Below are 14575 nucleotides of genomic sequence, written 5' to 3' on the forward strand. Positions count from 1 at the left end.
ACTGGAGGCTCCTATAACTCTAATAAGTGTTAATTTTACACACAACTCTGTTGCTGTGAAAAACCAACTCAGATAGGGACAAATCGTAACAGTCATTAACACTGCACAGATAAATATGTAGTTTTATTTTTACACTTTTGTAGTGTCAAATTGCATCTATATATAATAATTAAATAATACTTGTACAATTGAATAAAATCAAGTTACCACAAAAATGCATTTAACCACTTCACTTTTAATTTACAAAAGCACCTTTTCAAGATGCATTTAGCATTTGTATTTTCAACTTTTAGTTGTACAAAAGCACTTCACTGTTCACGTGCTGCGCTTTAAAAAAAAAAAAGTGAATAGTTGTCCAATGGGTGTGCCTGCCGTGCCATATTGCATAACAAGCACCAAGACTGTATGGCATTCAACCCCAAATCATTACTTCCAACCATCAACTTATCTGTTGGCAGAGGTGGACGGTGTCGCTGCTGATTGAAACCATAGTCATATGCATGTATTCTACCAGCCACTTGTTCAGCACTTAGGAAGTTGCCTTGAATGTACTTCAGAATCCGTTTCACCTCAAACTGACCAACCCCCCCCCTAAAATATCATGCATTATATCTACAGCGAAGTTGTTGGCTGTGTTGAAATACTGAAGTGAATTCAACAGACAAACGCGTTTCACACCATATACATGAGGTAGCCTAGGATCTGTTTGTACAGTCTGACAGTGCTGTTCATGCACATCAACAGTTCTTAAAACAACTTCCGGCTCATCTTCACAGAATACAGTTTGAAAACAGTGTTTCTCAAGGAGACAGAAACGACAGCAATATCAAGCCCCAAATGACTCATCAAAGCCAAACAGACCATGTAAACCAAGACTGTCCCCAGTGACCTGAACTACAGTACCATGAATCGCATGTTCAAAAATTGGAATTTGAAGTGATGTGGTGATGTACTGCAAGATTAAAAAAGTAAATATTTCTCTCTCTGGTTTCATCTGTCAGGGACTTGCTTCAATTGTATTCATTTATTATGCGTTCCCCACCAGGTTTCTTGGCAAGAATGGATTCCACCAACTTCAAACAAAGAGCAAAACAAATCAGCATGTTGAGAATACATCCCTTTAATAAGTAGGGATTTACAAAAAGATCTTAAAAACAAATGGTCATTAAAATAACACTATATTCTTTTTTATGGCCTTGGTGCCCTAAAAATAATTCCTGTTCTGCTCTGGTGTTTGTGTGTTAATTCTTACGTGCTTGGCTTCTGTGTCCAGCCTCTGCCGTTTACCGGGAGGACTCTCTGAAAGGATGTCTGTATCTTAGAGAATCAGACGAATCAAGGGTTGGTGGTTCAGACTGCTCAGGAGATGGTACCATGGAGACAGATTCTGACCATGATAGGAGAAGCAGATGGAAGGAAAAATATTAACCACAAGGAAGTAGCATGTCCATTAAATACTTTAATATAAATTACAAATGTAACTGAGACAAACCTGTGTCATATTTGATGGTCAGCACTCCAGCTGAGGGATCCTTAACTACATCCTCAAATACATCGTCATCCAACTCAGTCCCCGAACTGTCAACAACCTTTACACCCTCTGTCACAGCTGGCACACCAAACTTTGCAAATGCTACAGGAGAAGACAAATGCTTGTGTAAACCAGACTTATGAATTCATGTTGGTCTAATACTCACACATATCCAATTAATCTGGAACATCACTTTTGAACAAACATCAATAAATTAATGTGTGACATAAAACTTATATTATTACTACCTTTTAAGCAAAGAAAGCATGCATTCAAACTTTCTAGGTGTGATTAGAGATGGTAACATTTGTACTCAAAAGTTACTATTACAGTTACTATTAGCACCTTAAAGCTTCCGGTGCAAAGCTTGATTCCAATATCAATTTCTTACCTGCAATCAAAAACTCTTTCAGATCCAGCTCTGTTATTCTAACAAATTTTTGGACATCACCAAGTCTGGCCTTAATCAACATGGTTCCTGCAGCACATAATTCCTCATTGTCAGAATCTTATATGCTTATTATGATAACAAAAACACAAATATAACAGTAAGTGCATGGTTTTCAACAGAGCAGCCAACGAGACCAACTTTTATGTTCAATTTGAAAATAAGATAATGTGTTGTTTGTTTCAGGCCACCAAACAGCAGACAAATGATCAGCTATTTGCAGAAATGACAAGCAGGGATCAGTTATACTTATGTTTAATCACGTCAGCTTATGAACTAATCAAATCACGTCACAAAAGCTTGGCCTGGGACTCACATTACCTGCGTCCACTGTAACCACCGTTTATGATTCCAGCAACGTGCCTCAGCGTGTCTCCGAAATGTGACAAGTATCTCTTTTTACCATGTGACTTCACGTTAACGCAAATGAGAAAACAACGGTACATCACGCACTGCGACAGTGAGAATGATTTCACACGGATTACTTCCCTTTTTAATAAACACATGAGTCTGTGCTGTTAACTTTACCGTAGGCTAGATGAAAAATCACTCCAAAAAATTTATATAAAAATAAATAAAAACCGAATACAGCTTTATGTTACATCACATCATTTACCGTAGAATATAATGACTGAAGTTAATATGTTAATGCCGCAGAGTAATTTCAATCACCGTGAGACTAATATCAAGGTTAGACTAGTTATTAACACAAACGTTAGCTAGTTTAGCCAACTCCCCTCACCAACACAGGCACATGCTGATATAATATGAAATAATTAACTTAGCTGGTGGATTTGTTTGGTCACAAGTAAAAATAAATAAATAATTTTTAAAAAGGCGCACATGCCGCACACTTGATGGTTAACGTTACTGTTGATTTGAACAGCCATTCAGCCGATGTGGGGGTTATTTTTTCTCGACTCACGGCAATTTTCACCAGAATTTAAGTTAGGTTTAATACAACAAAACTATCTCTCCACATCATATTGCTAAGTTAATTACCTTTTGCAGACATGGTCAAGTTGGACACGCGTGCATTTTAAGCTATGTATTCACTCGGTCACGTTAGCCGTCTTGTCGAATTTGGTGTTAAGATACAAAACCCGCTCAAATACGGGGGCCAACAACACAAAGTTCTCCTACAACACCATTTCTGCTGAAACACCAACATAAAATTGGGTTAATATGGAAAAAATGAGAAACTTACCGCAGTTGTTCGACGGGGAGAAAAATGGCGTCCAGAAAAATCTTCAACAGTTTGAAGGAGGAAGAGGTGGGCGGGGCTTTCCAGAGTCAAATTAACATGGCGTCTTTTAACTCCGGAAATTTTCACCAACACCAGGGGGCATTGTACTCAATCTGTTGTTGTAATAACTCCGAAAGAGTCAATGCACTTTGACACTGCATATTTAACACTGCGAAATTTACTGTGTAGTTGTATTGTTTAAATGTGTTTATTTATGTAATATATTTATAAGATATAATTTACAATTAGATATAATATAGATATTTATTATGCTTGTATATATGTTTGGTAGTGGTTTTATATAAATAGATATTTGGGGTTGTGAGTTAAGGTAAATATGTATGTGCTCAATTAACCATCCCAGCCTATTAGGTGACCAGACACCCTTATATAAGGCAGGCAGCTTGTGCATACAGATGGGCTGGAAGGTAAGAGGCAGAAGTGTGATACATGGTGCTATGTAAAAAAATAAAAAGCTTTTCATGCTGAAAACGTCACCCAGGACTTGTACCTCTCCTCATTTGCCTCCTATGGCCACTGGAGCTTTCTGACAGCTCCCTATTGAGATGTCTGGCATATGAATAAAACAAGTTATGGTTCTTTGACAGTGGTTTGGAGCACATAAAATTGTCAATAATCCTGTCCATCTGAATATGCGTGGCCTCGCATCAGATGTCTGAAAATGTACATGGTATTGTAACTTACAACACTGTCTGGAGCTTTGTGATAAGCTCCACAACTTTTGATCTCTTTCCACCTGAGATAGGCCTGTCATACACATACTCAAAGAAACTGAAGACTGATTCAAGCTGGGCAGGATGTACCATGCTTCAGACCCACAACACTTTGAACAGCTTGTCAATGGCGCATATCAGACCCTCATCTTGAAGTGGGATGGTCTGTCATTGTTTGCCACAATGATGCACAGAGCTGTTATTGAGGTGTCCCAAACACACAAGCCTGGGCCGCTGGACTCCCACTGCTGCCTCAGGAGAATCTAGACGGATGTAAATGCTTGTTCCAGTCGAAGGGGAACAAGTACATCAAATAAAGCCGGCGTGATATCAGTGTTTATAATCTGTGTTATCATATAATAGGGTTTTATTTTATCATAATGCACAATTTGTTGTCTTCATTCATGACAATTAAACCAGATTTCAGACAAGGTTTTGAAAATATTTAAGAATCCCAATGGTAACACTGCAGTGTTACTTTTGATACCTGGGCAGATATTGTGATATAAATGTTGAAAAAGTCCTAAATGTTGTTACATTTAATTACTTCCACATCACCCAGCTGTAATGTCAAAGCAAAAGCCTGATCAATGTGTATTGATATGTGAGATGGGATTTGCAGATAAGAAAAAGAAAAGTGTGGGATATTCAGAGACAAGACCAGCTTCCCCACCGGTTTCATGCTCAAGATGTAAGATAGGGCCAATTTCACACCGCATCTGGTCCATCCTCTGGCCATCCCTGTCACAGCAGGAGGTAGATAGTGTGTGAGCATCTGAAGGGTTCTGAGGCAAAGTGACTTTGAGCAGAGAACAAAAAGAAAAGGCATACACACAGTACAATTACTGATGCCACCTCAGTCATCAGGTTGTCCACAAAATTACCAAGCACAAATCATTCAAATCAGTCTGACAAAATAATCAGTCAATATAAGTACTGATTTTTTTTTTTCTAAATTGTTCAATAGCATGGTGTGGTTGGGAAGAGTCCCCGGGGTTCCCCTCAGACACAATGTCTGTAATAAAAAAAGGCAGAGGACTATGGTGCCCACCAAATAAAAACTCAACAGGTTGACACATCATCTTATCTGATGAATGGAAGGTAACTTACCAGCACTTCCCCTGCTGGCAGGACACTGGGGTAATTTTCAAGAGCAGCCACTGTCAGTAGTTTTGGAACAATAAGTCAGAAGGAAGAGGTTTTACTACTCTGGAAGCATTTTCCCAAACTCTGCATCCAACTGAAAAGTAGTAAATAGTACAGCAATGACAGTAAAGGGGGACTATGGCCACCTTTAAATTCTTAAATGTTATTCCTATGACAGTCCAAAAACATTACTAAACATGATCAACTCTTTTTTGAGTGCTGGAAGTCTAGATCTGCTCCACAGACGACTGATAGGGAAAAATGTTATAGATGACGCTGAGAGCACCCAGGGTAATATTCTGAGTGTATGAGTAGATGTTCTGTCTTAGGGCCGAGATCACTACAATATCCTATGTGCTCCCTTGTGTCTCCACCCCCCTGGTTTATCTGTGTGCATGTGTTTGTGTGTAGGTGCTGTGGGCGAAGCTTCCTCTATCTGGAGATTACCCACACCTGTGTTCCATTATAAGCCACAGTGCAAGTACTCCAATCTTTTCTCCACTCATCGCCCCCTTCCTCAGTGGTAGCAATCTCTCGGCCAATTTCTTGTGTTATTATTGATGTTATTTACTAGTATTATTTCTCCTTTGTGAACTTTGCTGATGCCTGATTCTCCTGTTGTACCTCAGGACTCAAAACCGTCGTTCACCGAAGCTGCTGCCCAGCTGCCTGCTACATCTACCACTCTCCATTCATCAGCCTTCATCTCAATTCAAATCCCAGCTCCGGTCACCGTCCCAATGCCCTCAAGTTCCTGAAGCAGCACCTCCATGCCGCACCTTGCTTCCCCACGCCACAAGCCCTCTTGCTTTCAGAAGGAGTAGTTAATGTTCACATGTACTGATTAAACTTTCCTATCCCATAGAAATAACAAGCTGATATTTTTAATTTAGGTGGTGTACCCCTTTAATACTCGAATGGAACATGACTCACTGCGTCATTCCAGCATACAAAGGAGTACTAATGCTTGTTGTCTAGGTTCCAGATGTGCATCTTTACAAAGTGAGGGTACTGCTGAAAAATCTCAGCCACTGTTAGTGACTCGCTTGTGATCCAGATGTTTCCCTCCTCTTCCTCGCCTGCAGTCACTTCCATTATTACACTGATGAACTAATACGAGCTGATGTTTCTGACAATATGAGTTCCCGCAAATACTGAGAATAAAAATGACATTTTTGGCTGTTAACTGAAAATTATTTGGGGAGGATTCCCACATAGACAATAACATTGATTTATCATCATACTGTATATCAAGTAAAAATGTCTTGGAGAAATCACATCCTCTAAAACTAAGATCTCCAATCTCATCCTAACTAATCTCAAGTATCAGGCGGCCAATGTGCGAATTACATTTTACTGCAAGGCATCAATTCACACTCTCAAATCCTTCATTTTCCTTGTGTATCTTGATCTCCAGTGATGGGAAGATTGTTATTATGCAAACATCTGCCTGTCAGCATTTAAAGGGTAACTGAGCAAAATGAAGCATTTTGAAGCCAGAAAAAAAAATACAATATATAAATTTTGTGTTACTGTGCATTCATGAGTCAATTATACCTTAAACACCTTCCTTGCAATGACTTTGTTCACTCTAAATGGTCACATTAATTTCCCTGAATATGTCCTGCACCATTTCAAAAGGAATTAAATACTATATTTAATTGTAGCCAATGATTTGCGTGGTTTGATAGAAAAGAAAAGGTCTTTATATTCATAATATCAAATAAGATGAAACATTAAGAATTAACTCACATTCCTTTTCACTCCACCAGATCGCTGACATCTATCTTCACAGGAAGTTTTTCTGGGTGGACAGTGTTCTTGATTTTTGATATTCAGCTAGCACACTCTCACTGAGCGCTGTCAGACTGGTTGCATCAAATCTGTGCCCACCATGAATTTGTCCTTCACCATTTTGGGAAAGCAGATGACAGAGAACGTATTCCACCCCCCGTATCCCCCCTGGTGTGGAGCTGCACTGGGAATCAACTGTTCAGCCTTTAAAAGCAAACGTCACTGCTTGAACAAGAGCAATACTAATTGAGACGACAGTGTTTACAGTAACACAATCGCAGTGAGGCTCATAAGATCCAACATTCCACATGCAAATATAATATATGTACATGTATTGAATTTCCATATGTGACATATACTGTATAATAAAAGTACATATGTCAAAATTATATATGGAGCATATTAGAAATTGGAATGGAATTGTATATATTGACATATATGTTTAGCCCATACAAATATGTATGTTTATGTACGTATGCTTATATTGTTGACATATGTTATTATATAAATATATATCCATCCTTAAGCCTGTCACTATATGTTGATTTTATAAACAGTAGGGTCAAAAAGTCTGAGACCATTGCCCCTGAATAGGAAGATAATCATGTTTAAAATTAATGAGAAACTAATAAGAAAAACATATATAAACATGTAGATTTTTTTTATATCTATGTTGTTTTGATAAACTTGAATATATAAATTAAATATATATCATTAACATATATGGTTGCTACATGTTACCATACCATGCAGAAATTCATCATAAAGATATTTTAAATATATGTACTTAAAAATTTGACTATTGGTATTTCATATATGTTATAAACCTAGATCTTGATATATACATATATGTGATAATGCCCAGTATCTGATACTAGTGTCTACACATCTCTCAGACCAGCTGCATCTGTACTTCTGTGCTTGAAAATGACGTCACTGATCGAACAGGAACAATGTGTAAATCACAAATATGTGTTTACAGCTGTACCAGCACAAAGTCGACGGGGTCACACTCCTGTCTGTACAAGTTGACTGAGGCTTCAAAGACATTTACTCCACAGAGCACGCAGAGTAGATTTCTGTGAGCCACTGTCACTTTGTACAGACAGCAGCGCACGGTGCATGTGCACAGCCCTGGCTCCGTAAATGGGAAATAGGCAAAGTGGGTCAGACCATGTAACAGGCACACAGAGAAAGCCGGTAAAAACCTTAACAACTTCACAGATGTTTTGACAGTCCACTGGCCCACCAGGATTTGCCCCAGTAGTTCCCATGTCCAATCTGACTATGGTGGAGAGTTGAAAGGCATGAGGACGCATGCAGAGGCTGCCCTGTTTTTGCTTAACATTAGCTTTGCCAATTGGTCAGTATTGCTTTGTCAGTTAGCACCTTTGTGTTTCCAGTAACGTGCGTGGACATTCAGCTTACATTTTCTATTTTGCTAAGTTATGTCGTTGGTGTGATGTTATCTAGTGTCGGACTGAAACAATAATTCAGCCTGGGAATTTGACTCATTCCAGGCCACCCTGGTCATGCAAACCACCAGAGTGCTCATTGTTTGGTTTTATAGCCACAGAGATCTAAAAACACAAGTTTACTAGCACTGTGGATTTATTTGGTTGGATGCATAATTGGAAATGCTATACCAGATAATGTTTCCTTCCCTTGTTAGCTTAGCTCCGTCACTGTAGATTTGTACAAACGATCTAAACTAACTCTTGCTAGGTTTTACTCCATTGTGTTTTGGACACTGTGTTTGAGTGTATAGCGTTTGTTTGATGCTTTATATGATAAGGTTTGTTTTTCTTCAGCTGTGAGGAAGGGTATCAACTCCTCCGCTGTCTAAGTAGGGCTGTGATGATAACAACATAATTGCAATAGTGCGGTCATCACCACAACTAGCAACAACTAGAACAAGCAACTCTCAAAAGCAACAGAGAAGATATCATTTCAAAATCAAAATCTTTCAACATCATTTTAATTGGGAAACATGAGCATGAGCTTTATATACAAGATACTGTATCTCATAATCTTATGTAGTGGTGTAATATATAGTACAGCCTCTAGGGGCATGTGCAGGGGGCATGTCAATCATATACACTCATTATCTCTACATTCAAAAATCTCCCTGTGTATCCTCTGGCTGAGGCTCATTACAGGGTCAGAGGTGAGGGACTGAAGCCTCCTCCCTGTCTCTTCTCCACTAGGAGCATCCCCAATGATGACAGCTGATTTTTAGATTCAGAGGAGTAAGTGCGGAGGATGGTGGATAAGACACACTGGTCAAATGGAATGCATCGAGCTACACACTATTTTCAGTCTTTGAGAACTTTTTTTTTAATTGCAAATGCAACAATGGTAATTATTGCAAGTAAAACCCTGGTGAGATCAACTATCATTCTGCAGCTTCGCTCCCATGCGCCTCCATCAGGACAAGGATGAGACACTCTTTTACCATGCCTGCAGCTTCATATTCAGCTATATATATATTTATTGTCTTTATAGCATATGTATCAGCTTTTTGTCTATTTTATTTTTCATGTGTGCAATATGGTTTTTCATCTTTATGGTGATGATTTCAAGTGGGAGCCGCTTCTCGTCGAGGTGCTGATGACATTCCTGTATTTAAAACCCTGTGGGGCCCTTTATAGTGAGAGCAGCAAGAGCTAAAATGTGTCTGCCAGGAAATATTGAAATGTTTCTCAAGAATATAATCATCTGAAATTTCTTCACAGTGTCTTCCAAGTCCAAGTTTTTTTTTTATACAACACGGGCAAGTCATTGCATGCAAACGCACACACAGACAAATGAAGGGTGGCTGGTGGTTTTCCGGGCTTCGTGCATGAACACAAAGCATTTGCATTGGGTCACCGCCGGCACTGGCCAACAGTTGTGCACGGTCAGGAGGAAGCTGGGTTAGAGAGAGGCATATATTTGACTAAACAATAACCCCCTCTCCACAGCCGAGGTGCAGCTATGCAGACATTATCTAGCCTGCACTGATGTAGAAGGAAAATACAAACATCTCATGGTGCAGACACAGAGCACCCACACAGAGCAAAACACAGGGATATATTCAGCACACTGTCCATCATTTGTGCTGCCACAGGGCCACTTTAATGTTCAGGCTTCTCATTGCATCTTGAGTTGACAAAGTAACCTCGAGGTTCATTTGCGCACCTGTTCTGATTATCATGTCACATCATTCTCATTAGCAAACTGACAAAACTTAGACCCTTTGCAGTGTCTCAGACCCAGTCTCTGTGTCTTTGAGCTCACTGTGTATCATTAAACACTTCACTACTTTTATGCACAACAATGCTGCAGGGATGACATATATTTGTAGTCCAGCACAGAAATGAGTGTTGGACTACAACTTGACAAAAAGCCAATAAGACTTTTACATTGGCTTTTGAATTACAGCAAATGACAAACAACAGTTTATGATCCTGACAGGTTTTGTTCAGCAGGATAATCTCCACTAATGAAAACCACTTTCTGAAGCCTAAACACAATCAGCAGGAGTAAAAAGCTAATGTTAGGCTATAAAGCAATGACACCACAGTCACATGACTTCACCGTCACCACCACTGAACTTCAACTTGTAGTTTGATTTAGCTCTGACCTTTTTTACAAAAGTCTTTCCTCTTGCAAAGTAAATAGCAGTTTGTAAGAGCACCAGTATAAACACAGCGAGGCTGTAAAGGTGGACCGGTGAGTGGATCAGTTTTCATGTTCGGCCTGATGACCTTTAACATCCCCGATAACCTCTGTAGTCTCATTTAGACACTTGTTAGCAACCGGCCTTTTTAAGAGACATAAAAGCTTAAAGAACTCACGACTGCAGTATTTACAGATGTATTTTATGTTGTAGAATAAAAGGTGAAAAATGTCTTGACCACAGACCTTTTTTCAGTCATCTCACCAAAAACCCAATTCAGAAAACTCAGAGACTTTGGGATGAGCGGAGCTGAAGTGCTAAAACACTAACTGAATCCTGGGTTTTAGGACTCGTTCCTGCAGCATTCTATGCCAACACTCAGCATGGCAACACACTCACAATGAAGAATGTCAACATGCCTATGTTTAGCAGGTAAAATATTTTAGTTGTAGCATGTTAGCATGAAGACAGTTGCAGCTGAGGCTGTACTTGAACCCACAACAGCAGCTAAAGAGCCTGCTTTTACTAGTCATATGTTTTAACTAGCTTATGCCATACCTACAATGTGACTATACCGTGGGAAGAAACAGGAGTTGGGTAATGGTGGTAGTGGTGAAGACCACTGGTTAGGGACTTGGTGATGAAAGTGATGACGGATGCTTTGGAAGTACTGCAAGCTTTCAGCCCTGATCCTGTGTCTGCGGCAGAGGTTAGCTCCACCCAGAGTGGATTTAGAGAGAGTCACAACATCTCCATTGACGAATTGGACAGTTTTTTTTTTTTTCCTGTGGAGACATCAAATACTTCCAAACATCTGGGAGCTTGTAGCGGAGTCAAAATTACTTGTATCACATTCAACAGTGAACATCCACCCTCTCAGTTTGTTGGTGCACCCAAGAAATATAAAGACTAGAATGCACAATGCACACAGACCAAGACACTGATACTATATTCACATTAAGTATTCTATATTGTAGGGTTATTATAGATATAAAATGGAAGTCAGTTACTCAATGTGGTATATGTGAAGATGTCTTTCTGACAATTTTTAATTGAGTGGTCTATCTTTTACTTCTTGCTGACCAAACAACTGACTATACTTTTGATTAAAAGGTGCCTCATTGTCTGATACTGATGCTGTTTGTCTGTAAAACTGTTGGAGTGACACAGCTTCGGCTGAGCATTGCTGAGCTTAATGGCATCAGTAAAGTATAATTGTATAATATTACAATTCATTAGTAGCATAGTGGTAATTTCTTTGTACATAGGTTTTTTTTATAATTCACATTCATAACTATGCCATCCAATCAAATGGATGAAAATCATTACGAATACAATGAGATGTGATACCAGCTATCACAGCAGATGGAGTAGCCTAGGGTACAGTGTCACTCTAATCTGCCTCTTCCATAAATAATAATTCTGTATTACAAATATTTAATATTTCAAATATCAATCATTGATTTACAATACATTCCTGGAGTTCCCTATGAAACTATTCAAAATACTACAGGCTTTGGCAATACATCCCTGGCCCTGTGGCAGCAGCAGCAGAACTTAGCCCCCCCCCCCCCACAGGCGCAACGACCATGACCCCAGTGACACTCACTACGTCCCAGTTCCTTTCTTTGAAGCTTGTGCCTTGGTAACCCCAAATCATTACAGTCCTCCATCTTGGAGGTCATTGTGAAGCTCTAATTCCTGCTCAGAGAAGCAAGAACGGACGAGCGAGGGAGTTAGTAATTGGACACTGCGGCTGATGACTGCAGCATCGCAACATCACTGCAGTTTTATGGACAAACAGAACTAACTCGAGTGTAATATTCCCAGGGTTTTAGATTTGATGTTTTCTGATTCACCATCAAAGTTCAAAATAACAGATGGTCTTATGTGTGTAGGTCTGATTATTATCTAAAAGAACCATAACTGTCTTCATAAATTGGAAAGATTTTCTTTTTGTCATCTGTTATTTTAATGTTTAATGTGTATAATGAATAATATTATAGGCACGGAGAGGAGGAGAGTGTGTTGTCTTTTGGAAATAAACACAATCAGTCACATGCGAGGCTACAAATCCTTGTTTGTTTTCATTTGTATGTCTTGCATTAAACTAGTTTCTACCCAACAGAGTGCATGTTCACATTCATTGGTTACGAATGGATACAATCAGTTCAACATTCACCAAGAACACGAGCATGTTCAATGAACTCATTCATAGTGAGACTGCTGAAATTTCAGCTGCTGGAAACAGAGAATTAAAAAAAAAACAAGGGAGACCATGAAGGCATCTGTGGAGCTGGAAAGGAGGCGGTCAGACATGGCAGGTTGGGGAAGAAAAAAAAATCAGAGTGATCTTTTCAGCTTGCTCTATAAGAAAAGTAAATATAATGAGTAAATTGAACAATTTGTCCAATTCTGCTCTGTTAAAGAAACAGCCAGTAATAACAAGATAGGTACCAGGTTACAAATAAATAGAACTGACTCAGTGGTGTTTATATTCTCTACTACACCCACTGCAGCTCCTTCACAAACGTTATGTTGAGTCACCCTCCAAAATGTGTTGACAGAGTCAATGTAAATCTACAGGATTGTCGTTATTTGTCAACAGAACAGTTAGAAATGTCAGTGTCATTAGAGTACACGTGTACAGTACACAGATATACAGGGTGCCCATTCACTTTTCAGTTTAATATATCATTTTATAAGCATTTCAATCACATTAACCATCGGTGCCTTTAACAGAGCATAAGTGAATCCACCCGAACATGGACGACAAGAGACAAAGTCTGTTGAAAGACACACACAACAACATACAAGCACTGTAAAGGCAACTTTACAGTTGCTAAGAGAGCAGAATAAAGTTGTGTCGACTGCCCTGCCCAGTAAATCCTCCTTCATCAAGTTTCATAATGTTCAGAAATGTTGATTCATCTGTATGATCATTTTGGAGGCTGGTGTTTGTCCTGCTGTTGAACTAGACTGCATTATACAGAGAGCTCTTTCTGTCATAGAGCCCGCCCTCACTGAAGGAGGATGGACAAAAGAATATAAACACCTGTTGGTGAAATGTAATATAATTCAAAATCACCAGAAACTACTTTCTTCAGCTTCAACAAAAACCGAACATAACCTTCATCAAGGTGGAATTTATTGTCGAGCTGTATTAGACTGCATTAGTCTTATCAGTCTAATCAGTAATAGCCTTTATGTTGTCTTTATTCTGAACTTTACAAGGCCAATCATTTCATGCAGTTTACAGTTACTGTGGGGCTACAAAATGTGACAGAATGAGCTCATTGAACAGAGGTGGGTTGTATCAAGTAACACTGATTTAAGTATCCCATTAGATATGGATAGAGAATAGAGAATTCCCTTCACTCTTGCAAGAAAAAAACAGCACATTGACTAAAATTTTAACTACTTTTTTTTTTCTTTCTAAATCCATATTAACTCTTTAGAATTAGTTCAGGGATATTTCAATGAAGTCAGGGTTCTGCTGATCCCAGCTCTGTCTTAGTCACTTCTTCACTATCTGCATGTGAAGTGTCACCAGCAGTAGAATGGGATGAACCTGCAATGAGAGATTAAAAAAAATATGTGATTTCACTTTCAGTTCTTTCCTCAGTCAAAATATTGCTTTCGACAGCTTATGCTACACTACGCTCACTGTGGTTTTGCGTCCCCCCCGTGTACATTCAGGCAGTTCATTTTTCGTTGTGAAAATGAAAAAAAAAAAACATGAAATTTAAAAGGTTTTGTTTTAAACCGAAAACAGAAAGACAGAGTTTTTGTCTTTTTTTATTTTCAGTATTAATAATGAATTAAAAACAAGGACATCAAATAGGAAGAAACGTCCAACTCTGGTGTTTGCAAATTCCTTTTTTTTTTTGAGTCGAAGAATGAGGAGTGACAAGGAAGTAAAGGTAGATATTTAAAAATAAAAGCCAAGAGGATACCATGGCTATTCTATAAAGTTTAAAGTCATGCAAGCACAGACAAACAGACAGATATTTTG

General features: G+C 38.9%; 1 long non-coding RNA gene across 1 annotated transcript; it reads right to left on the reverse strand.

Annotated features, from left to right (window-relative positions):
* Window positions 1-359: 359 nt before the first annotated feature.
* LOC130173913 (uncharacterized) lies at window positions 360-2417 on the reverse strand. The gene is made up of 3 exons (XR_008828519.1): window positions 2301-2417; window positions 1493-1633; window positions 360-1387 (listed from the first exon to the last, which is right to left on the reverse strand). It is a non-coding gene; the product is annotated as an uncharacterized LOC130173913 (long non-coding RNA).
* Between the last annotated feature and the right edge of the window lie 12158 nt (window positions 2418-14575).

This window comes from Seriola aureovittata, chromosome 8 (genome assembly GCF_021018895.1).
Source record: "Seriola aureovittata isolate HTS-2021-v1 ecotype China chromosome 8, ASM2101889v1, whole genome shotgun sequence".
In the NCBI taxonomy this organism is placed as follows: Eukaryota; Metazoa; Chordata; class Actinopteri; order Carangiformes; family Carangidae; genus Seriola; species Seriola aureovittata.